This window comes from Saccopteryx bilineata, chromosome 5 (genome assembly GCF_036850765.1).
Source record: "Saccopteryx bilineata isolate mSacBil1 chromosome 5, mSacBil1_pri_phased_curated, whole genome shotgun sequence".
NCBI classification, from domain to species: domain Eukaryota; kingdom Metazoa; phylum Chordata; class Mammalia; order Chiroptera; family Emballonuridae; genus Saccopteryx; species Saccopteryx bilineata.
Window position 1 is genome coordinate 197,529,895 of NC_089494.1, and position 25,023 is coordinate 197,554,917.

Genomic DNA, 25,023 nt, shown 5'->3' on the forward strand with positions numbered 1-25,023 from the left:
AAATGTGCCAGGGAGATACTAAGACCAGAGGAGAATGATGACATGATATACCTCTGGGGCCGGCCTTGAGACCCCTGGGCTCCAAGGCTGGACAGAAGCCTGAAGTCCCCAATGAACTTGAAACAGAAGCAGCAAAACCATCCATCATTAAAACATGGTGTGATAGGGACATGATGATTCCAGCCTGGTTGGATTAAGGACCTGAGAGTCCTCTCTATGAAACCTTAATATAACCCCAGTGTTGAGGGTAAGAAAGATGACATGAGAAAAACAATAATGTTTAAGATTGAATTTTTATTTCTTCAGTATCTTGTTGACTTGGATTTCAGAGTTGGAGTTAAGGTAATTAGAAACACAATGGAACTGTTTGGCACTGAGTCAGTAGTGGGGTAAAAACTGCACTGTTACGGATAGTTATATTACCAGCAGGACTGGTGGAAAAATTGGACCTCTGTTCTTGAGTTTGGCAAAGAAAAAAATTCAGAGTCAAGAACTCAAACTATAGGAGAAAGTGTATTTAAAAAGTTACAGAGGTAGCGAAAGTGAGCCAGCTAGGCTGCATCGGCTCAGGAAACAAGTTACAGAAACAGAAGGACCCCCGGGAGAGAGAAAGACAAAGGTAACTAACATGCCTGATGGGGGAGGAGAGGGGGAAGGGAAGGGTGTGAGCAGGCTAAGGAGGGCACTGGGTCCTTTATCTTGAGGGTTTAAAAGCCTGGGAGTTTAAGAGAAGTCTTAGGCGAGGATCTCAATAGAATACTCATCAGCTTTATGCTGATGCACTAACATGACATTTATTCCCTTAAATTCAGGCATCCTTGCATGTGGTTGGTACAAATGACTCTACTGTACTTGGATTTCTGTTATCTATCTCCCTGGTAGGGTGATTTAAGGTATTTATCCACTGGTTGGGAAGAAGTATAAACTAGTCGTGTGTCCATGGTTAGGGAAGATAGGATTTAGCACTTTACTAAGGTGACCAACTTTTTTACAATGAAAAGGAAGATAAAAATAAATAGAAGAAAACAATATCGTAAATTAAAGAAACACTTTATTTATTGCAACAATAATATACTATAATATGATAAATGCATAATAAAAACATTTGTAATATTTTATATTGTAATTATGCTTACATGCCAATTATTTTTTAATAATTATTGTAAGAAAAATTACTCATTTAGATACAAATACGTCACATCACATGCAATGGATCAACTCTGCATTAATCAAATACGGACATTTACAGATTAGTCTTCCAATATCAAAAAGGAGGACATGTAGGAGGACACTTTTCGAGGGAGAACGGAACTTACAGAAGAAGGACTGTCCTTCCTAAAGGAGGACGATTGGTCACCCTAACTTTTTTAGATGCTGTAAACTGCTTGGCCACTCAACTCCCTGTCTCAGTTTCCTTATTCCACTTGTCCTGGCTTATGGCCTGTCTCAGTTGTTCAATTTTACAAAATCCAGTGGACTTTTTAACTTGAAGACAGTAGCATAAATATCTTACTGACACTGGGTGCCTCTGATTTGGTTAGAAAGGTAAATGCATGTATATTTGTTTTAGAACAGTGTAATATGTCCTTTTTTAAGTTAGAAAATATATCTCATGTTTTTCTCTACCATATGAAAAATGCAAGGGTTTATTAAGATTGATAGAAATATGATTAGGAATGGAAAAAAGCCCAATGTAGCAAAAAGTCTGTATTTTCAGACACTCATAAGCTTTCTCTTAATTATCTATTTTTGACTTATATTGTATTCTGACTTTACAGATAGAAAATTGAAACCAGAGACTGTTCAACCGAATTTATGAAAAGATAATTTAATGAGATGGTGAAAAGTTTTTCTTTCTTTTTTTAAAGTTTTTATTTAACTCCAATTTTTATGCTTGTTATCAAATATCAAGTGTTTGTGTAGCAACCTTCTTTTGAATTCCTAATTCAGCCCTCCATGAAGAAAAAGTCACTTCCATAGGGAATGACTGTTACATGACTGAGTATGTCATTTGCCTCGGGCATACTAGGATTGTTTTGTAAAGCTTTCTCTCAAACGTACTAAGAAGTAGAAGTATGTTAGACCTTGTAATTCATGATTGTCAAACACTATTGCCAAATACAAAATCTTTTCAAGTGACACTGCTATACAGACTAAGCTGCAATAAACTTTAACTTGATTGGCAGAAAGCATTGCTTCTCTGCTAACAAGCAGGTTATGGAGTCTCCTCAAAGCACTTTGTCTTAGAATGTACTTCAAATTCTCCTCATCTCCACCTTAAGTAAATTAGTGTGTGAGGGTCCAGAATGAGTCACCCTAAAGTGTGCCTCTGTGGTATAGAGATTGTCTTGAGCTAAAGGTAATGCTAGTCACAAGCTCAAAAGATACTCTGTGCCTTCTTTTAACTACTTAGAACTGGAATTAGGGACCTTGCCCATAAAAGATCATCAGAAATAACTTCTTTTGACCTATCTATAGGGCTGGGAAAACTTTTATTTACTAAATGTCGGTTCTTATGGTCAAGCAATGACCTTTTGCAGCCCCCAAAGTTTTGAGGGCATTACCTCAGCCTTAGCTCAGGATGAATTATATACCTCAACCCCCCATTTCTATGTATTTCTGAACCTCTCCTGCATTTGGGGTCTCTGATTCTCTCATGTATGTGGGGTTCCCATACACAGGTTTGTATTAAATCTGGTTATCTTCTCTTACCAATTCATTTTACATCTCTTTGATTTGCAGACCAGCCAAAAGAACCTTGAGAGAAAGGAAAGTTTCTTCCTTCCCCATAAACAGAAGCCAAGAATGAAGACTTGCAATTAATGTATCACACCTTCCGGTCAGGAGTCAAATTTATTCAGTTGGGAACCATCAGACTGAACCAAACTGGAACAAGTTTAGTTTCTAAATCTCAAGTTCATATTTGCCGAGGAACCTTAAAAATCTGGTCAAATAAAGCTGTTAAATGAAGTACTCTGTTGGCATAACATGGCTACCATGCTGCACGTACAAGAGACAAAAGTGTGTATGAAAAAGAGATATTTAATATTGGATCCACAGATTTAGCATAAATGGCCCTCTGAGAGTCTCCCTGAAATCGTATTCACAATTCTGGGATTATGGGCACAAGTAAATTTTTCTAGGGAGATTATCCTGACTTTACATTAAATTTCCAAATAGGTTTGCTACAAACAACTGTCAGTGGTTTGGACATTGTTACTAGTTCTGTCTGATCTCTTCTAGAAGCTCAAAGTTGATCAACATGACTCTATGGAGCTTGCAAAAGTAATGAGTGCTAATGGGAGATTAACAAAAAGACAAAGAAAAAAAATGTGAAGCTCAGGAAATTGACATTTCACTTCTGGCATACCTGAGTAAAGTATTTCAAATCATAAAAACTATGCTATTAACCTTGTGCAGGAGAAGAATCATTTGTGATCAAGAGAAAATTTAATATAGTCCCTAACAACACAGCTGAGAGAATTTTACATCTTTCTATTCCAGATGGTACCATTTTATCAGAGTTCCAATCCTTGCTATGCTTAGTTAATTAAAGTCCTTACTGTTTGTTAATGGTAGATTTGTGCAGCAAAAATTACTCTGGAACAGATGTTGGCACATTTGTCAAAGCATCTGGGTGATCATCCTGACCGCTCTGAAGGACTATTCCAACTCACTCACACTAACTCTTGCAGGACCTGAATATCACTTGTGCCTTTTCTGCTTTGAAAAAAGAGGCAAGGGGAAGGCATGGCAATGGGAAGGGGGAGAGCACAGCAAGATCTTTGGTCGAAGTCATATAAATTGTAAGGAATAATCAGTAATGAATGCATTCCATCAGTTTCCAAGGCAAAAGTATTAAGATATGCCATATATATGGGTCTATTCCTTTTTAATAAGATTTACTGGGGTGACATTTGTTAATAAGGTTATATAGATTTCAAGTGTACTATTCTATGACATATCATATACATATTGCACTGTGTGCCCACCACCCAAAGACAAGTCTACTTCCATCACCATATATATTTGACCCCCTTTATCCTTACTATATTTCACCCTCCCTTTCCTCTGGTACTACCATACTGTTGTTTGTGTCTATGAGTTTTTGTTTATTTTTATTATTTAATCATTTGTTACTTTCAGTTTTATATTCCAGACATGATGAAATCATATGATTCTTAACTTTTTCTGACTTATTTCACTTAGTATGACATTCTCAAGATCCACCCATGCTGTTGCAAATGGCAGTATTTTATTTTTTCTTATGGCTTAGTAATATTTCAAAAGAACTCATACTACTTAACACCTCAAAAAAACAATATATTTAAAAAATGGGCAGACGACCTGAATAGATACTTTTTCCAAGAAGACATACAAATGGCCAACAGATATATGAAAAGATGCTTAACTTCACTAGATACTAGGGAAATTCAAATCAAAACTACAATGAGATATCACCTCACACTTGTTAAAATGGTTATTATCCACAAGACTAGTAATATCAAATGTTGGAGAGGTTGTGGGAAAAAAAGGAACCCTTGACATTCATTGCTGGTGAGAATGTAAACTGGTATAGTCAATGTATAGAAAACAGCATAGAGTTTCCTCAAAAAATTAAGAATAGAGTTACTATATAGCCCATCAACCTCTTTTCTAGTTATCTATCCCCAAAATGACTCTATGTTCATTTCAGCATTATTCACAGTGGCTAAGACATGGACATGGAAACAACCAAAGTGTCATTCACTGGATAAAGAAGATGATATATTTTTTATGAGACTCTCCCAATGATTTTCATCACAAGCTTCTTAATCAACTTACATTCATGCTTGCTGTAAATTTGTAGCACAAGTAAACTTTTATCTCAGATCTTTGTTCTTGTTTTGTTAGCATATATCTGCAACTAAGATTGCACTAGAGATTAAAGAAAAAAGGGGTTTGGGGTTAGAATCCTTTGGTTAACATAAAAAAACAACCAAAACTATGGCGAGTACCTTGTCTTACCTCCAGAGCTTTATGGATCTTTAAACTCAAAATTTCAGGGGAAGAGGAGTGTTCATTTGAATACTGTCTGTTTTTCAGCAATTTCAAAACACTGTAAAAGCTAATACCGGCTGGCCTGAGGTGGCGTCGACCTGGATACTGAGTCTGCCTGCTCAGAAACCCTGGAGTTGCCTGGTCAAGGCACATATAAGAAGCAACAAGCCAGCAATGAACAACTAAAGTGAAGAAATATGAGTTGGTACTTCTCATGCCCCCACACCCCTTCTGTAAAATCAATAAACAAAATCTTTTAAAAATTAAAAAAAAAAAAGATTTAAGGATGTAGTCTAGAGTAAAAATAAAAAGAATTTTTTTTAAAAAAAATAGCTAATACCTTCAAGAGAAAAACCTAAGAAAGGTTTAGATTAGATACTTTCTATTAAGATAAAATAAAAGTGTTTGAAAAATACAAAGCCCTGTATAGATGTCAGATTTTTTTTAATAATTAATTGAAGTTTCTCAGAAATTTGTGATGTGATATATAATGATGAAAAATTATCTGGTCTCATAATTTGTTTTATATTTGAACTGCCAGCTCCAAGTGTGTATATGTGTGTGTGTGTGTTTCTTTTCTTTCTTTTTTTTTTTTTTTTTTTGTATTTTTCTGAAGTTGGAAACGGGGAGGCAGTCAGACAGACTCCCGCATGCGCCCGACCGGGATCCACCCTGCATGCCCACCAGGGGGCGATGCTTTGCCCACCAGGGGGCAACACTCTGTTGCGACCAGAGCCATTCTAGTGCCTGAGGCAGAGGCCATGGAGCCATCCTCAGCGCCCAGGCCAACTTTGCTCCAATAGAGCCTTGGCTGCAGGAGGGGAAGAGAGAGACAGAGAGGAAGGAGAGGGGGAGGGGTCTAGAAGCAGATGGGCGCTTCTCCTGTGTGCTCTGGCCGGGAATTGAACCCGGGATTCCTGCACGCCAGGCCAATGCTCTACCACTGAGCCAACTGGCCAAGGCCAGTGTGTGTTTTAAGTAAGCCAAATTCACTTAGGTACTGTCTGGTATTATTATCTAGTTCTCTTAAAGGGAAGACAAGCTATTTTTCTTCTTGTTGACCCCAAAATATGGTTTTTTAGTGGTTCCTAAAAATCTTGTTTTATATTTAAATTTTGCATAGAATAGTACATTTCAGTACATATTCATTGCAACTGTTGACAGAAGTACAGATGTTATATAAGACCTATTGTCAAGATGATGAGGAGCTGCTGTGCAGAGACACTAAATTATTCACCAGAGTTACTGGGGCCGAACAACAATTAGACCATGAGTTGCTTTGATACCAAGCTATTTATTATAAAGCTCATCATAATAAAATTTTAGTAAAGACTTTCCTAACTCTAATAGTATATAGTCCCACTCTATAAATCATATTTGAAGAATTTATTTATAAAAACAGAATCACCTAGGACTAGAAAGAAAGTGCTTACATTTATTATAAATGAGAAGATTTCAGAACAATTGGGGGCCTTTTATGCTAATACAAATATGCAAAAAGCCAAGGCACACTGTTGTCGGCCACTTTATATGACATTGCACTGTCCCGTCCTGCTGCAGGGTGCACAGTAAATCACACAAAAATAGGTGTGAACTGCCTTTGAAATTACCAGCCTGTGCAAATTGCAGAAAGATATTACGGCCTTACGTTTGAGAAAAAGAGAATCCCCCAACATTTGAAAAGTTTTGGAGACAAATTAAGCTTCAAGCTCATGAAACAAAAAAAAATATGCGCAAACACAAAAAGTAAAAAAAAAAAAAAAAAAAAAAAAAAAAAAAGAGCAATATAAGCATCATAAAAAACAGATCATAATTGTTCTATGGCAGGGGTCCCCAAACATTTTACACAGGGGGCCAGTTCACTGTCCCTCAGACCATTGGAAGGCCGGACTATAAAAAAAGAAAACTATAAACAAATCCCAGTGCACACTGTACATATCTTATTTTAAAGTAAAAAACAAAACGGGAACAAATACAATATTTAAAATAAAGAATGAATAAATTTAAATCAACAAACTGACCAATATTTCAATGGGAACTATGGGCTTGCTTTTGGCTAATGAGATGGTCAATGTGCTCCTTTCACTGACCACCAATGAAAGAGGTGCCCTTTCTGGAAGTGCAGTGGGGGCCAGATAAATGGCCTCAGGGGGCCGCATGTGGCCCGCGGGCCATAGTTTGGGGACCCCTGTTCTATGGTATAGGTACGAAAGTGCTATCCTACATCCCTAGCGGTCTAGTGAAAATGTTTCCTCCCTTTATTTCTCTTCGCCCAACAATGAGGAGAAAGCCCTGAAGACAGCAAACAAATTAAGCTGTATTTTAGTTAAGGAAAATGTTACAAACAGTTAAGCACACTTTTCTATAGTTCTAGTATTCTCTAGTATTTAGAAAACTCTAATCATGAAAAATTCAACTAATAGAAGAGGTGACAATAACCGTGTATTCACTTATCAGCCTCAGTCAAGCACAAAAGCCAAATTCAAATGTATTATCTTGGTCTTCTAAAGTTTACATGCATATGAGCCTCAAAACCACATGCTGAATTCCTACTGTGTGTCAGATAATTTACACATCTTAATCTATCATTTATTTTGCCCTCTCTACATATTTAATAATAATTCTTGGTTTACAAATGTGGAAATAAATTCAGGAGTGTTAAGTGATATCCACACGGTTTGCTAAGGAGTTGAGTCAAGAATTTCAAAGCAAGTCAGTCTAACACAGAACCCTCTGACCTTTTACACTCCAATGTGTTGCCTACCGAAACTACCTTAATTTTCCATAAAAATTATTTTTCAAACCTGGACATTAACTCGATATGGAACACTAACGTTGCTGGTTCAAAATCCTGGGCTTGCCTGGTCAAGGCACATACAAGAAACAACTACTATGAGTTGATGCTTCCTGCTTCCCCCTCCCTCTTTCTCTCTCTTTCTCTCCCTCTCTCTCTCTCCTCTCCTCTCTTTAAAAATCAATCAATAGGCCCTGGCTGGTTGGCTCAGCAGTAGAGCGTCGGCCTGGCGTGCAGGAGTCCCGGGTTCAATTCCCGGCCAGGGCACACAGGAGAAGCGCCCATCTGCTTCTAGACCCTTCCCCCTCTCCTTCCTCTCTGTCTCTCTCTTCCCCTCCCATAGCCGGGCGCTGGGGATGGTTCTGTGGCCTCTGCCTCAGGCGCTAGAGTAGCTCTGGATGCAACAGAGCGACACCCCAGATGGGCAGAGCATTGCCCCCTGGTGGGCGTGCCAGGTGGATCCCAGTCCGGCACATGCGGGAGTCTGTCTGACTGCCTCCCTGTTTTCAGCTTCAGAAAAATGGGGGAAAAATCAATCAATAAAATAAAATAAAATAAAATAAAATAAAAACCTGGACATTAACTACTTTATTTGTCTTGATTTAAATCTAAAGAGCTGATATTCTTTATCTACCATTTATAAATAAGTCAGTAATCATGAAGCTTGACTATTTCTCTGGACATGTGGCTGTTTGATTCTTAAATGTTCTGTTGTTTTTAGTATAGTGCATGTAAGTAGAGATAAGTATCTGAAAAGTCATTTCTTAACTCAAAATTCTTTCTGGCTTCAATACAGATGTAGGCAGCAGAAGGGGAAGAAACTATCTTCACTAAGAGAACCTTTGCATATTCATGTTGTCTGAGTGGCCTTTACAGCAACCTTTTAGAGGAAGCGTTCTGAAGTTCTGAGAAGACAGATAATTTGCTTAGGTACAGGTAGCAACTGGTGGAAAACTTTGGAAATCAAGAAGCTAATGCCACGCCTGACCAGGCGGTGGTGCAGTGGATAGAGCATTGGACTGGGACGCAGACAGAGAATCCAGGTTCAAGACCTCAAGGTTGCCAGCTTGAGCACGGACTCATCTGGTTTGAGCAAGGCACACCAGCTTGAGCTCAGGGTTGCTGGCTCGAGCAAGGGGTTACTCGATTTGCTGAAGCTCCCAGGTCAAGGCACATATGAGAAAGCAATCAATTAACATAAGGTGCCGCCACGAAAAATTGATGTTTTTCATCTCTCTCCCTTCCTGTCTATCTGTCCCTATCTGTCCCTCTCTCTGATTCTCTGTCACACACACACAAAAAAACCTAATGCCATGAATAACTAATATATAACCACCCATACATTATTTGTGTTATTTATTCTTATTTTGTTCATCTAAAAACTGTATGTTCTTTGAAAGTTTTATGGTATGCATGTATTTAAAAGACAAAAGAATAATGTTAATTTGAATAATTAAAAAAATTTTTTTTTACAGAGATAGAGAGAGAGTCAGAGAGAGGGATAGATAGGGACAGACAGACAGGAACTGAGAGAGATGAGAGGCATCAATCATTAGTTTTTAATTGCGACACCTTAGTTGTTCATTGATTGCTTTCTCATATGTGCCTTGACTGGGGGGCTACAGCAGACCAAGTAACCCCTTGCTCAAGCCAGCAACCTTGGGTCCAAGCTGGTGAACTTTGCTCAAACCATATGAGCCCACGCTTAAGCTGGTGACCTCGGGGTCTCAAATCTGGGTCCTCCGCATCCCAGTCTGATGCTTTATCCACTGCGCCACCGTCTGGTCAGGCTTGAATAATTTTTTAATATGAATTTTTTTCTTTTATTGAAATATATCAACTAGAAATTTCAAATATATTGCATTTAATCATCTTGTGAATGTCTAGAAAATAATTTATCTGTGCTATAATTTTCTTGAATAATGTATAAGATGAAGATTTAATTCTTAACATTGAAAAGAATTATGAGAACCAATTGTCCTACAATGGTTTGGGATGTTATTTTGTCATTTGGAGCCTACTTCAACCTGGGATCCATCTTCTACTTGGTTCTACCTGAGCAATTCTGTTCTTACACAGGAGGAAAAGAGTTGGTGGAAACTCAGTTGTTCGTTACCAACACAGTATTAATTCGATATCATAGGGTTCATTCTGTTTTCTTTTTCCTTATTTGTCTGTAATTTGAAATTGTTTTTTCCCCTAATATTATTAAAATATCTTTGACTTTTAGCATAAATAGTATAAACACCCATTTGTTTTTATTTTTAAATATCTAAAATATCTATTATTATTAGTTGTATTCACTGTGAAGAAATAAAAAATTTGCAAGGGAACTAACTTTCCATTTCTTTTCTTTCTTTTTTTTTTTTTTTTGTATTTTTCTGAAGCTGGAAATGGGGAGAGACAGTCAGACAGACTCCCGCATGTGTCCAACCAGGATCCACCCGGCACGCCCACCAGGGGGCGATGCTCTGCCCCTCTGGGGCATCACTCTGCCAAGACCAGAGCCACTCTAGCACCTGGGGCAGAGGCCAAGGAGCCATCCCCAGCGCCCAGGCCATATTTGCTCCAATGGAGCCTTGGCTGCAGGAAGGGAAGAGAGAGACAGAGAGGAAGGGGGGGTGGAGAAGCAAATGGGTGCTTCTCCTATGTGCCCTGGCCGGGAATTGAACCCGGGTCCCCTGCACGCCAGGCCGACGCTCTACTGCTGAGCCAACCGGCCAGGGCCTCCATTTCTTGATTATCAGAAACCCAGCCTCAATTTATTACTACTCTTAACTATTACAGTATTTTGAAATAATTTTACTCCTGCAGAGAAGTTGCAAAAATAGTTGAGATTTCCCATCTACATTCTAACCATCTTCTCCTAAAGAGAACATCTTTGAAAACAGTAATATAGTTACCAAGAGCAGAAAATGAAGATTTGTTCAGTATCATTCACAAAATTATAGACCTTTCTGGTGTTCGGTCAGGTTTTGCATGCACTGTTTGTTGTGTGTGTGTGGAAAGTGGGGTGTATAGTTATATGAAATTTTATCTTATGTATTGATTTGTGAAGCCATCATGATAACCAGGATCCGAGCTGTTCCATCACCCCACAGGAACTCCTTCATGCACACCTTTGCAGTCATCTCCCTGGCTTCTGCTCCTGGACAGTCCAGCTGAGTTCTCCATCCCCATAATTTTGTCACTGCGATATGTTGTATAAGATGGAAGCATGCTGTAGGTAGTCCTTTAAGATTGGCTTTTTCTCTCTCAGCATAACGCCTGTAGAATCTACCCACATGTTTATGTATATGAGTAGTTTATTTCTTTGTATTGCTGAGTTGTATCAGATGACACATATGGACTACTACTCTTGCTGAAAGAACATTTAGTTAAGTAAATTCGGCTTCTCACTTTTGAGGGAAAAAACTTGTATTTTATAATTTACTGATCTTGCTTTAATAGAAATTCTGGCTTTAAAACTTAATGCTCGTACTGTCTTTTTTTTCCCCTTAGCAGTAAATTCAAGGGAAGTGACCAAACAAAATGGTCTTTATTTCATTCAAGCTCTAGAACTTTGCATAAAAATGATCCTAGAAAATGAAGAAGCTTAAAAAGATATAAGGCACATTTTTTAAGGCATTCAGTGAATTCTGCACCTTTACTCTTCAGCTATAGTACCCATTACCAAAGTTGTTTTGGCCTACTCAGCCCAAGGCTGATGAATACAAGTGGGGGGGTAAGCATAATACCAAATGAGGGGGCAAACATCACCTCCCCCGGCCACACTGATTTGGGGATGGCATGTGGCACAGATCAGGCTAATCAGAGTCAACCATACTCAATAATGGGATTTTGTTACAATGACTAAGAAGAGAAACTCTGGCTGCTACGCTGAACATATCCCAATATGGAGGCAGCCAGCCTACAGGGACGCCACCCCAGAGGAAAGCAATTCTAAGAAACAGAGGAAAAGTAAATCCTGCTGACATCATTTCAACCTTGGGAGCTTGCTACATTTGTTTTAAATTTATCCTTTTTTCCTGCTCTGTGAAAATGGATATGGTCCCTTTAATATTTTTTCTTTTGCCAGCTGGCATCATGTTAAACTGTCAGTAGAGGGCATGAGAGAGACATTGCCAGAGACAATGGGTTTTCCCTTCCAGGTTCCTGGGGTTGGCTCTGCCACCTTCTGCAGCAGCACAGGCGGTTGCCAGCACCAGCTCCTCCAGTGCACATATGGTCTCCTCAGGGCCCAGCAACTTCAGCACTCACAGCTTCTTTAGCATCAAGCATCTGCCAATGCGCACTGGCCTGAGTACTCAATGGCCAGATGCTTCCCCCTGTACCTCAGCAGGCAGTTTTGGGTACAGTGCCTCCCGTGAGACACCTCTCCGTGAATTTCCTGGCATTCTAGAAGGTGCATCTCAGGCAAGTTCCAGAGGGAAAACTTGTAGAAAGTTCTGCTTCCACAGGAGCACAGTGACTGCTCAACCATGCCCTGAGGCCAGGCCACGCCTCCTTCAGTGAAATCTGAATCTCAGCCTGGGAGGTGGTCTTTCCCTTGGGTGCTCAATCTCACCCTGTAGTTGCGGCTGCTGCTCGTAGATCTGCTTAAGTCCTTGAGAGTTCCTTTTACTTCTTACAAGCCAATCCCTTGATATGCTAACTGCTTGTTAGAGTTAATCATTCTTTATATTAAAGTTTCCCTGTCTAAGTTACTTTGTGGTTTCTTTCTCCTGATTGGACTCAGATTGATACACTAGGCCCGAAGGCTGAGCTGCCCTTAGACTTCTCAATTTTATGGTCTAATAAATTCCATTTTTGCTGATGTTGGCTATAGTTGGGTTTTTATTACTGGAAATAGAAAAAAATTTGCTACAAATAATGTCTATAAAATTAATAAGGTTAATATAGAAAAATGATCTTAGAAAGTTCTATTAAATATATTTTTAAAAAAGTAGATTGAAATTCAAATTTAATTAGTACAGATTCCAATTCTAGCAAACTTTTTCTCAGCTACACAGGATTGAGAGTAGAGTGACAACTTGTAATATACTCGAAATTTTTTTTAAAAAAGACTATGAGTAAATTTCATAACTTTAAATCAGGGCTTTAGTATAAAGGACCAATCTGATTCAACATACCTCACCAGAGGCAATGGAAAACCTGTCTCTTAGGGAATTGACATAATAAAATTCCTCTCTGGTGGTGAATCAATGTAACCAAGAAAACATCAAGTAGTTAATACACTTGTATTGATCCAGAGTTGAACATGTGTGAAAGAATTTAATATAAGATATGGATACAGTAAGCTGAGTATCCTTATGGGAAGAAATATTACATGTTATTTTTAATTTTGGTTTGTGTTTTTATTACTATTTTATGTGTGCACAGAAGTTGATTCCTAACTGATTTTTTCCCACTATGCTGTATTAATCAAAAACATGTCCTTTTTTTTTAGAATCAATATAAATTGTGTAGTGAAATAATTAAACATGCAAAGATAACAAGTGCTAGATAGTGCCTATGAGATACTCTTCAAGTTAAATAATAGGATTCAAATAAATAAATTTCTTTTTCAGATTCTGACTGCTGCCAAAAATAGAAAGAAACAGTGATTTGGACATAAGTATTTAATCATTATTGTATATTTCAAATCTCTAACTAACAATCAAAATTTTCTAAATAGAAGTTGTCACTAAAGTCAGATCAATAAATATTTCAAAACTGAAAGAAATATTGACTAAAACCCAAACAAGCAGAGTATCGAATTCCCAGTCACAAGCCTACAGTGTCAACAGAGTAGATGGGAAGACTCACCAAGAATTTTAAAGGTCTCAATTCAAACCCCAGGTTTCTATGATTGCTATACAGGCCACAAGGAACATTATATGGCCAAGAGTTAATAAGACTCTACTTCTTATTATTAACCTTCCATCCCCTTCAAAAATAGTTAAGGGTTCAAGAGGTTATAATTTATTTGGATTAGAGGTCTTGCCACTGAAGTTTGGGGTAAATAGTAGTGGGAACACTACTGAGATTTGATGTATTCCTGGCTTTACTAGTTTGGTTTTTAAGAAGTATCATTTTTTTTTTTGGTTTTGTTCTTTTGTTTTTTTTGTGACAGAGACAAAGAGAAACAGAGAGAGGGACAGAGAGGGACAGACAGACAGGAAGGGAGAGAGATGAGAAGCATCAATTCTTTGTTGTGGCACCCTAGTTGTTCATTGATTGCTTTCTCATATGTGTCTTGACTGGGGGCCTACCACAGAGCAAGTGACCCCTTGCTCAAGCCAGCGACCAAATGAGCCCGCACTCAAGCCGGTGACCTTGGGGTTTTGAACCTGGGTCCTCTGCTTCCCAGTCTGACACTCTATCTACTGTGCCACTGCCTGGCCAGGTTAAGAAGTATTGTTTTTAAGAAACAACTTGATTGGATTCTGCCAATAATATCTCCAAATTTTATAGATATTTAGAAAGAACTCATGCATTCTAACTTTACAAATTCTATTTGATATTTTCAAAGAAAAGTTAAAATGATATTTGAACTAATGTTTAGATGCATAAAACTTGGTCTTTATTAGTCAGAAACAAAGGAATTAGATATAATTTTCCTTTCCATTCAGCTGACAATATATTAATTTAACCTCATGTCACTATACATAGAAAGTTTATGTTTCTGTTATCATATTGTCATTTTTTTTCAATTGCAGCCCCCTTAATCTAACAGCAAAAGGAGGGTTATATGAGAGGAGATGGGAAAATGAAATAAGGAGTTCTAGCAGGAGAATTGGGCATGGACACCCAAAACAATGGAAAATGAATCCAATTATCATCACTACACTTTAAGCTTCCCACTAAGAGCTTTACCTGTTATTTCATTATACTCACAACAGCCTTGTAACAATGGTGTTATTACTTTTCTATGGAGAAAAAGAACTAAGGGCCAAAATAGTCCATAATTTACTCTAGCTTGAATCCTAATTTGTTGAAATTCACAACCCCTAGTCTCTCCAATAAACCAGGTTCTTTCAGTCAGAGAAAGAGGAAGGACTTAGAAAATAGAGCCAAGATAGTGAACAATAATAAAAAGGTCATTAGATTATTACCATATATTTTGCCTCTGGGTAACAGTGATTTCTTTGTATAAATTTCTGTATCAATGTACATATCAATTCTGAGACAGATACAAAATTTAGAGGTGTCAGATGGAGAAAACAGGAGAGTGAGAGGGGACATCTTTCTGTTTTATTGGTAGAGTGGAGTTTCCTTGCAACTGGATGTTGTCTACTACTCTTGAAAAGGACCTTTGGCTAAGTAAGCAATGTTCCTTTAGCCAAGTCCTTCTACCTCTCAGGTTATTCTTTGAGGGGGATAACCTGAGAGGTTGTTGAGGGTAGGCCTTTATTTGTTGGTCGAAGAACAGTAGTATTACACTATGCCACTAATGACCAGAAACAGATGGTCAAACCTGGTTAAAGGCTGCGTTACTCGTATAAAAGATCACAATGAGAATTTTCTAAGATTGTCAAAAGACAATATTTAAATAAAATATTCTGTAATAATTTAAAAGAATATATAACACAGGCCCTGGCTGGTTGCCTCAGTGGTAGAGCCTTGGCCTGGTGTGCGGGAGTCCCGGGTTTGATTCCCAGCCAGGGCACACAAGAGAAGTTCCCATCTGCTTCTTCACCCCTCCTCCTCTCCTTCCTCTCTGTCTCTCTCTTCCCCTCCTGCAGCCAAGGCTCCATTGGAGCAAAGTTGGCCTGGGCACTGAGGATGGCTCCATGACCTCTGCCTCAGGCACTAGAATGGCTCTGGTTGCAACAGAGCAATGCCCCAGATGGGCAGAGCATCGCTCCCTGGTGGGCATGCCAGGTGGATCTTGGTCAGGCGCATGTGGGAGTCTGTCTGACTGCTTCCCCATTTCCAACTTCAGAAAAATACAAAAAAATAAGAACATATAATACAATTGTATTTGGGTATTATTTTCTTCTCCCTGGTATTTTACTACTTATGCCACTTGCTTCACAACCAATGTTACAAAAGAGTACTAAAAACATCAGCAAAATAATCCCTAGTGATATATACTATCTCTTTTTCATTCTATCTTTATTATTTCAACAGAATTCAGATATCTTCTTGATGGATGTAAATTGCATTTTAAAGATTCAAACAGCTACCTTCAGTAGACTCAACTCAAAAAAGAGCAGATTATTTTTTTTCGCCACAGTTCCAAATTGTATGGTTTTATTCCCTCGCTACAAGATACATTTATATTGTTGCATTATGCATTTGGGAATGCCTTTCCCCTTCAGCATGAGAAATACATATCCCTAAAGAAAAGGGCAAGAGCTATGGGTAACTCTTCTTAGTCATTATCTCATACTGTTAAATAAATCACATCTTCTCAGGTGAAGCTTCAGTAAATTTCTTCCAAAATCTCCTTATTTATACCCCTATCATTTTGCTCTTCATTTCTGTATTATACAGTTTACAATGAGTCATAAATTCTTAAAAAGAAGACACTGCTTCATGGGTATATTCTGAGCAACACCTAGTGCACCATGGGTGGTAGATTAATATTGAAGAAAACAGGAACTACAGGGTGTCCTTGGGTTACAACAGTCTTGACATTTGATATTTTTGAGTTTACGACATTCATCCCCATAAAAACTAAAAAAAAATTGAGATGTGAGTGTTTTGGCTTATGCCGTTAGAGTCGAACTTATGGACTACATAGGCTACAGATCCTGTACCCTCTACATCAGCTGCTTCTCGAGATGAAACACCTGTAGTACAGGTAGAATCATCTCCAGCATCTCCTGTATGATCCTTAGGCAATCCTGATTCACCTGACCCAGTGTCTCCAGCACCTTCTGCGGGTTCTCCTGCCTCTCCAGCTTCCTCCTCACAATAGGTCACTCTCCCACCTTGCAAATCTCCTTCTAGTGTGCAAGCCAACCACAAAAATAAAAAAAAAATTTTATAGTCATTTTTTGGTCATTTTTTCTGTTACTACAGTACAGTGTACAGTATAGTATATTCATGTCCTTTTCCTTTTCCTGTGGTTTATTTGTGTTTTTATGTTCTACATTATGATTTTACAACTGTTAGGATAGGTAAGTAACTTAGGGTAGGGTGTGTTTTGACTTACATCAAAATTTGGGTTATGTGACTGTTGTAGGAACAGAACTGTGTCATAACCTGAGGACCCTTTGCATTAATTTCTTCTTTTCACCATATGCACAAGAACATTTTATTTTTGTTATAGGAAACAGCCTAATTTCATTTCATCCCACATTTTATGAGATAAAAAGAAGTACATATAAAGTGAGGGTCATAATTTTAACACAGGGAAAATTTGTTTAAAAATAGAATGTGATGGAAAAGACTTTGCCAGGTACCATAAACAAAATTAAAAGAGGAAGCACTCTCCTATATTTTTATTGTCCTGTGGAAAATAAAGTTTAATCTGTAACTAACCCCATTTTCACTTATCTGGACTGTGTTTTCCAAGTTTAGTATAAACTCAGCTCCAATATTTTAAAACTATGGCCCCAAATCAAAGCCTACATCTCTAAAATGCAATCCTTTTAAGATTGAGGGATGAAAGACAAGCTCAACTTTGTTCCCTTAACGATTTCTCATCACAGATACTTGTTGTAAATAAGCAGTTAGAATTATTGCTGATGGTTTATTGAAATATACATTATAGAGGTGTTTCATGCTCAAAAATGTGTATCAAACCTGTTATCCGATGCTGGGGGGATACGGGGGGATGCTTTAGGGGAGACACTAGAATCTATGTAAACACAACAAATAAATTAATAAATAAAAAAATCTGTTATCTAGACTAGGTTAAAGCACATATATTCTGTACTACTTCATGTTCATACAAGTAAAGGTAGTGACTGGTGTGTGCTGTACATTTATGACCTCCTGCTAACACAAAATTCCATTCTTTAACAATTTATTGGTGCTATATAACTGAGAGCTAATTTTGCTTCTTTTATAGCTGTCAACTCTCTATTTACCTTTTGTCTCTAATTTATGAGGCATGAAAAATATTCCTCCACTTCAAAAAAAAAAAAAAGTCCTCCATACAGAAAAACAGGGAGAACTCTGCCTCTTGTGACATTTTGGAGGCTAATTAAATAATGACAAAGAATTTTTAAAAATGTCCAAATATTAGTTGATGACAATGAGATCTGACAGAGCTATGAACTGTACTATAAAAAAATCAACTCTATGATCAGATTTCTGAAACAAGAAGCAGAAAATCTGTCTGAGATCAGATATTTCCTCAGAAACTAAAGCCAAATACAGATGATGATGGGAGAAAAGACTTATCAGAAGTGTTTCCTGAGTGAATAGCATTTGGAACATGATTCACAAACTGTCATAACATCCCTAAAAATACCATCAAGGTGTGTGCCAGAGTATATGATTTATCTTTTAGTTAATTCTACCTACTTTCAAAGGAAAAACCACAGCATTAATTTTAAAAAGACTTGATCTATGCAGATGTAATCAATGGGGTACTCCCTCAGGTAAGCAAAAGCTAGTTTCTTAAAAGCTCATCCCTCTTATCTATGTCAAACACAAGGAATTTTTTTTGGGGGGGGGAATTTTATATGTATAATAACTATTTCTTGCCTCCTTTTGACTGCTACAAAGCATTTTGTCTTTGACTTTTGGTTTTAGTCACTCCAAAGAATACTAAGTCTGCCTGCTCCATTCTTGGCTGTGGTTCTATAAAATGATAGAGAGAGCTGAAAGGATAAACTGCTTGAAGTAGAAAGAGGGACTTTAAAAAGTAGGAAAAGAAAGGCCCTGGCTGCTTGGCTCAGTGGTAGAGCATCAGCCTCATATGTGGAAGTCCCAGGTTCAATTCATGGCCAGGGCACACAGGAGAAGTGCCCAGCTGCTTCTCCACCCTTCCCCCTCTCCTTTCTCTCTGTTTCTCTCTTCCCCTCCTGCAGCCAAGGCTCCATTGGAGCAAAGTTGGCCCGGACATTGAGGATGACTCCATGGCCTCTACCTCAGGCACTAGAATGGCTCCTGTTGCAATGGAGCAATACCCTAGATGGGCAGAGCATCGACCCCTAGTGGGCTAGCCAGGTGGATCCCAGTCAGGAGCATGCAGGAGTCTGTCTGTCTGCCTCCCCACTTCTCACTTCAAAAAATACAAAAAAAAAAAAAAAAGGAAATAAAAAGGAGGGGCTGGATGTCAGGAAAAAAAATTGAGGGTTCAGATAGGCTTTGAGGACATTGCAAACATTAGATAATTTTAAGAGATATTGCAAGGAGTCCAGAATTGAAACATACTTTAGTAATCTTATACTTCATTTTAATTAAAAATATATTTACAATTACTGGGCTATTGTTTTTGTTTGTTTGTTTGTTTGTTTTTGTTTGTTTTTTTGTATTTTTCTGAAGTTGAAAATGGGGAGGCAGTCAGACAGATTCCCGCATGCGCCCAACCGGGATCCACCCGGCATGCCCACCAGGGGAATCCGGGGCACCACTCTGTTGCAACCAGAGCCATTCTAGCGCCTGAGGCAGAGGCCATAGAGCCATCCTCAGCGCCTGGGCCAACTTTGCTCCAATAGAGCCTTGGCTGCAGGAGGGGAAGAGAGAGACAGAGAGGAAGGAAGGGGGTAGGGGTGGAGAAGCAGATGGCCACCTCTCCTGTGTGCCCTGACCAGGAATCGAACCCAGGACTCCTGCACGCCAGGCCGATGCTCTACCACTGAGCAAACCAGCCAGGACCTGGGCTATGGTTTTTTAAAGTAGTCTATGCTGTGATGAGATGATGTATGCCTGGGTTTCTATATAGATAATGCTCATGTAGGAGACTCCATTTTTCTTCCATGATCTTGATTTTAGGATATTCCTTCAAGACCAGCCTATTCTGAATTCCCTTAATCCTAACAACCATGTTTTATATGAAATATAGTTTTAAAATTATTAAAACTTTATATTTTTGGAGGCATGGCATGATATTTCCCTATCTTTGTATTTTTAAGTATAAAATTGTTTCAAGCTTATTTGGAAAAAAAACATTTTAATTGTTCGAACACAAAGAAGCATCTCTATTGCATTCACTATCATTCTTAAGTTCCTAATGTCATCATTATTCCCACTTTTGTGGTACATTCCTGATTTTTACATATCTAATATTGAAAAAAAATTAAATACTACTTTTAGTTTCTTAAAACTCAAACTTGGCCCTGGCCGGTTGGCTCAGCGGTAGAGCGTCGGCCTAGCGTGCGGAGGACCCGGGTTCGATTCCCGGCCAGGGCACACAGGAGAAGCGCCCATTTGCTTCTCCACCCCTCCGCCGCGCTTTCCTCTCTGTCTCTCTCTTCCCCTCCCGCAGCCAAGGCTCCATTGGAGCAAAGATGGCCCGGGCGCTGGGGATGGCTCTGTGGCCTTTGCCTCAGGCGCTAGAGTGGCCCTGGTCGCAACATGGCGACGCCCAGGATGGGCAGAGCATCGCCCCCTGGTGGGCAGAGCATTGCCCCATGGTGGGTGTGCCGGGTGGATCCTGGTCGGGCGCATGCGGGAGTCTGTCTGACTGTCTCTCCCTGTTTCCAGCTTCAGAAAAATGAAAAAAAAAAAAAACTCAAACTTGATGCTGCAATTGAACTAACAAGCATGATTCTTTCTATCACACTGGTTCTAGAATTCCTTTAAAACTTCAACAATGAACAATCATACATATTGGTAACCTTCATTTTTGCTTGGAACAGTCCCATTTTCTTTCAAAACCCCTGAAGTGTTTTTTGCCATGTCTAAATTTTTAATTAGTTGGGTAAGCTAAATGATGCTGCCCTAACAATTCTATAACAACATTTGTGCCTCAGTTCATCATAGCCATTTAGGACACCAATATGAGCTTCCACAATCCCAAAGCAATAGGAAGAGCACATGATGATCTAAACAGCAGCACCTAAATCCTTCACCTGGAAGAGAGACACATCACTTCTGTTCATTTTTCATTGGCCAAAGCAAGGTACATGGTCCTGACTAATATCAAAAGAAGGGAGAAGTTTAATTCTGTTATGTAAAGCAGAGAGTTGACAATCCTTGGTGAACATAATATATGATGCAGTATTTTAAAACAGAATTTTTTTTCTGGGGTCACCCTCAAGACCTAACCACTTTTGGTAAAGAGCAGCATTTTACATTATTGCCTCCTATTTTTACCCTTAAATATGTCCTTATGTTCTACATGAATGTTATAGCAGCAGAATTTATAGCACTGAACATAATAGGGTCATGATAAAAAAGAATTTTTTTAAAGGAGACTTAAATTCCCAGATTCTCACTGATTCCTCAAATATGGACATTTAGTTCCAATTCTATCTGCATTATTTTAGACAATTTGCTTTATACGTTATATAATGGAGTTCCTTCCTTTCTGTGATTCCTTATTTCATTGTTGGGTTAAAAAAGGTAAACACAACAATTCTGACCAGCATTGGACTATCTCAATGCATGGCATAAGCTTGCTGTTTGGTTCTTATAGACCTTAGTAATAATAAATGTTTACCAATTAGTGTTTAAACGCCTGATATTCTTAGACCAGTTTTTCATTTTTTCCAATCTAGTTCATGGAGAACAAAATCATATGTGAAACAGTCAAACTAAACTTGGCCAACAACAAAAGACTATGACTATAGTGCCTGGAAGAATGCTTATTCGTTATTCCCTAGACCAGCATATTTCTCAGCAGAGACAAGAGCATATACTGTAGCCATGGAAAATCTGGGGAACTGGAGCTCTTGAAAATACCATTTATGCTACATCAAACTTGAGCCTATTCAGGCAATGTAAATCTTTCCCATATGTGATGACTGTTTGTTGCCCAGCTTCCAATTCTAAAAGAGACTCCATAAACATCCCAAATATTCCTTTTTAATTTCTACCAGGAGTCTGTAGCTATCTTTATGATTTCAGTTGAAAAAACAGTTCTCTAGTAAACAAGAAGGAGAGATATTTCACTCTAGAAAGAGCAAACAGATACAATCTTACATTTCAGGTATAAATTTAAACCATTTTTATAGTTCATAATAGATCTGGATTTCAATAAAAGTAAATTGCCCTTTAAACTGTAGATACAATAATATTAAAGACAGCCAAAACACACTCTATCTTGAATTTTGAATTGTATTCTAAGACTCTCAATGTTTTGGCTTAAGATATAGTTATGGGGATCATTTTTCCAGCCAAAGTCAAGATGTATGGTATAACAAAGAGTGATTTGTACTGCTACATGGGGAGTCTGAGAGATGTAAAATGGCCAATGAATTGTCAAATTTCCCAAGGCATTTAGATGAGTTAAAACAGTCCTTTTGTAATGTGGTCAATGGACCACCTGTATCATGATCACCTGAAGTTCTTGTTAAAATACATATTCCAGGGCCCCATAACAGATTAGTTGAATCAGAGACTGGGAAAGGACTCAGAAATCTGCATTTTAAGTTCTTCAGGTAATTTTTGTACCTGCTTATAAAAAACCCTAAATCCACAGATGTATTGAAAGAAGGTAAGAGTAAAGAATATTTTAAATCAAAGCATTGGAAGACAGGATGGAAACTCAAGCAATGAAACATCAGATTTTAAAGGAAGGAGATGTAAGAATCTTGTAATCTTTGAATAGGAAATGCTACACTGATGGCTTAATAAGACATCCTGAAGAAATTTTCAAGTATCCTTAACACTGCCTCTCAGATCCACCACAGTTTTATAGGAAATGATTAACATCCTGTCAATAACTTCCCCACCCCCTTAGGATCTTCCAGTAGTCAACCATGAATATCAGAAGTGCAGGACAGACAGACTCCTGCAGGATACCTGGTTTTCTCTCATTACCAGTATTAGTACTTTGTTTCTTCCTCCTACCATTGGGCTCTCACTGTGAGTTCAGCCCTGTTCCACACTCTCTAGGATCAGGTTTTGTGTTCTCCTAACACATTCTGAGTTTTTTGCTTTTTTGCTATGTCTGTGTCTTAGTTTCTATCTAGTATCTAATACCCAGTTGCTCAATGAAACTGCATCTTGCTTTCCATTTCACTTTAAAGAAGAGTCTTCATCTGCACTCCAGTTAATCTGTTGACTAGTGTCCCTGAAAACAAGAGGCTGATTGACTTGTTGAGTATACCTGTTTTTTTGCCTACCATCTTGCTCGCTCTGGCTGGTTGATCTCATTCACCATACCATGGTACCCCTGATGTTGACTGCTTCCTCAAATTAAACCTCATTGTTGTTAAACCTGTGGTATGCTATGCCTGGACTGTCAGAAAATAATTTTGTTCAGCGCTTTCATTTGCGTAATGTGACAATTTCCACCCAACCCATACACACAAGTCTACTTCTGCATACCAACCCTCTTTGTCTACAGACTGGGTAGTAGGAAATTGAGCCACACCCATTCAGTTACTAAGTTTTGGCCAAGAAATTCCAAGATGTCCCAAAGGACCAGTGGAAATCTAAATAGGACATGAATTTGAAAAATTCGCACATGAGTAAGTTGAGTTAAAAACTTCTCAGGACTTAGATCTTCACAGGGAACTTACTGACAAGTCCAAATTTAGCCTTTACTCTTTGAGTAAACTGTAAACCCCTCAGAAAGACAGTAAATAATTTTTTTCTTTCTGTTTTTGATCTCTTTGGAGCCCATAGACACTGAGAAGATGTTACTTTTGGGGCAGCTTAGCTGTGCTTTAAGAACATGAGTAAGGATCACTCCTGACCAGTATGGGCTCATGTATAAGGCACATTTATTTAGCCAGGCAACAATCCTGCTGAGCAATTCACCAAAATTTCAGCATTTTCTCTGTGTCACTTGAGATAACATCAGTAAAGAATAAAAAGCTAGCATATGTTTCTGGTCCTTACTGATCAGAATTTGGATGAAACAGAAACAAAAATGTGAAGTTTTATTAAACTGTCAAGAGTAGAAATTCTCTAAGAAGATTACTCTTTCATTCCCTAGCTTTCTCACCTCTATGCCTAAGACCTAAACAACTCAAATCTTATTCTTTGTCTTTATAGTGTTGATATCCCTCAAAATTCAAAGAAAAACAAGTACAGTTCAGACTTTTGATAAAATTATAAACCATTATTTTACACCAGCACTGTCTAGGGTAAAATAGATAGCTAAAAGCAATTAGTTTTAGGTTTAAAAATATATATGACTTATGTAGAAGGAATGAATGAATGTTGCTCTATAAAATCTAGTGTATAAAAGGTAACACTCATTTTTTTTAATTCTATCAGATGGCTAAAACTTAATCTTGGTTAATTCAGGGTGTCCACATTACCGGGAGCCATATAATCTCAGGGACCTCCAAGGTTCCATATCAGAGATGTGGGAAAGTGGGAATTGGGTCTATAGTCATCTTTCCCACACATGCATCTCTGAGATTCCAATTTCCCCATCCCTGTCCACAGACCATGGACTAAGTGTTTCTTGTCCTGACTCTTATCTCCTCTAGGTTTGGCTGTCACTGTTCCTTCTCTTCCCCTCTTGGTTACATGTAGGGCAGGGGGATAAGCAGGAGGTTGTTTTGGACATGTCTGCCTAGATACCCACTTATAATAACCTGGCACCAAGCACAGCAGCACTAAGAAATGATGCTGAGTTTTGTAGCTTCCATGCACTTCATACAGGAAGTGATTCACAGATTCCTATGCTCTTAGATCTTCTCAATGTGATCCAATTTTTCAGTTCTGTCTCCCACATGCAGCTCAAGGACTGGTGCCAAGGATGGCAAGACGTGGAGCCCTTACTCAGAATCCCATCATCCTGCAAGCATTTAAGGTCCCTCTGTCCCCACTACATGAGAATCATTATCTGCCTTGAGCCATGGGATAAAGAGATCTGTTTTATTTGGTTTTTGTCCTTGTTGTTATAATTTAAACTTTGGATTCTGAAGCTTAATAGAGTTAGCCTTTTGAAACTCAAAAGCTATCTCAAACAAAAACATCCAAAGCACTTTTTGTCTGAGTTGTTTCTCTTCTGAGGCAGTAGTTGTCATAAAAATAAATGAAATTTGAGCAAATGTAAGGAATAAACTTAGTGCTGACATTCAAAAAATATTTTGAGATGTTTACTCATGGTCTAAGTTCTCATCATGTGAAAGAGCTCCTGAAACTCTGACAAAAGTGAGGAAGCTAAGATAAACAAA

The 25,023-nt window shown here is 38.3% G+C and overlaps 1 protein-coding gene and 1 non-coding gene across 5 annotated transcripts in view; one reads left to right on the forward strand and one right to left on the reverse strand.

Annotated features, from left to right (window-relative positions):
* ARHGAP24 (Rho GTPase activating protein 24) overlaps positions 1-25,023 on the reverse strand; it is an 881,345-nt gene that overhangs the window by 223,071 nt on the left and 633,251 nt on the right. The window lies entirely within an intron of this gene.
* Positions 18,656-18,731, forward strand: TRNAM-CAU (transfer RNA methionine (anticodon CAU)). Its single transcript has one exon. It is a non-coding gene; the product is annotated as a tRNA-Met (tRNA).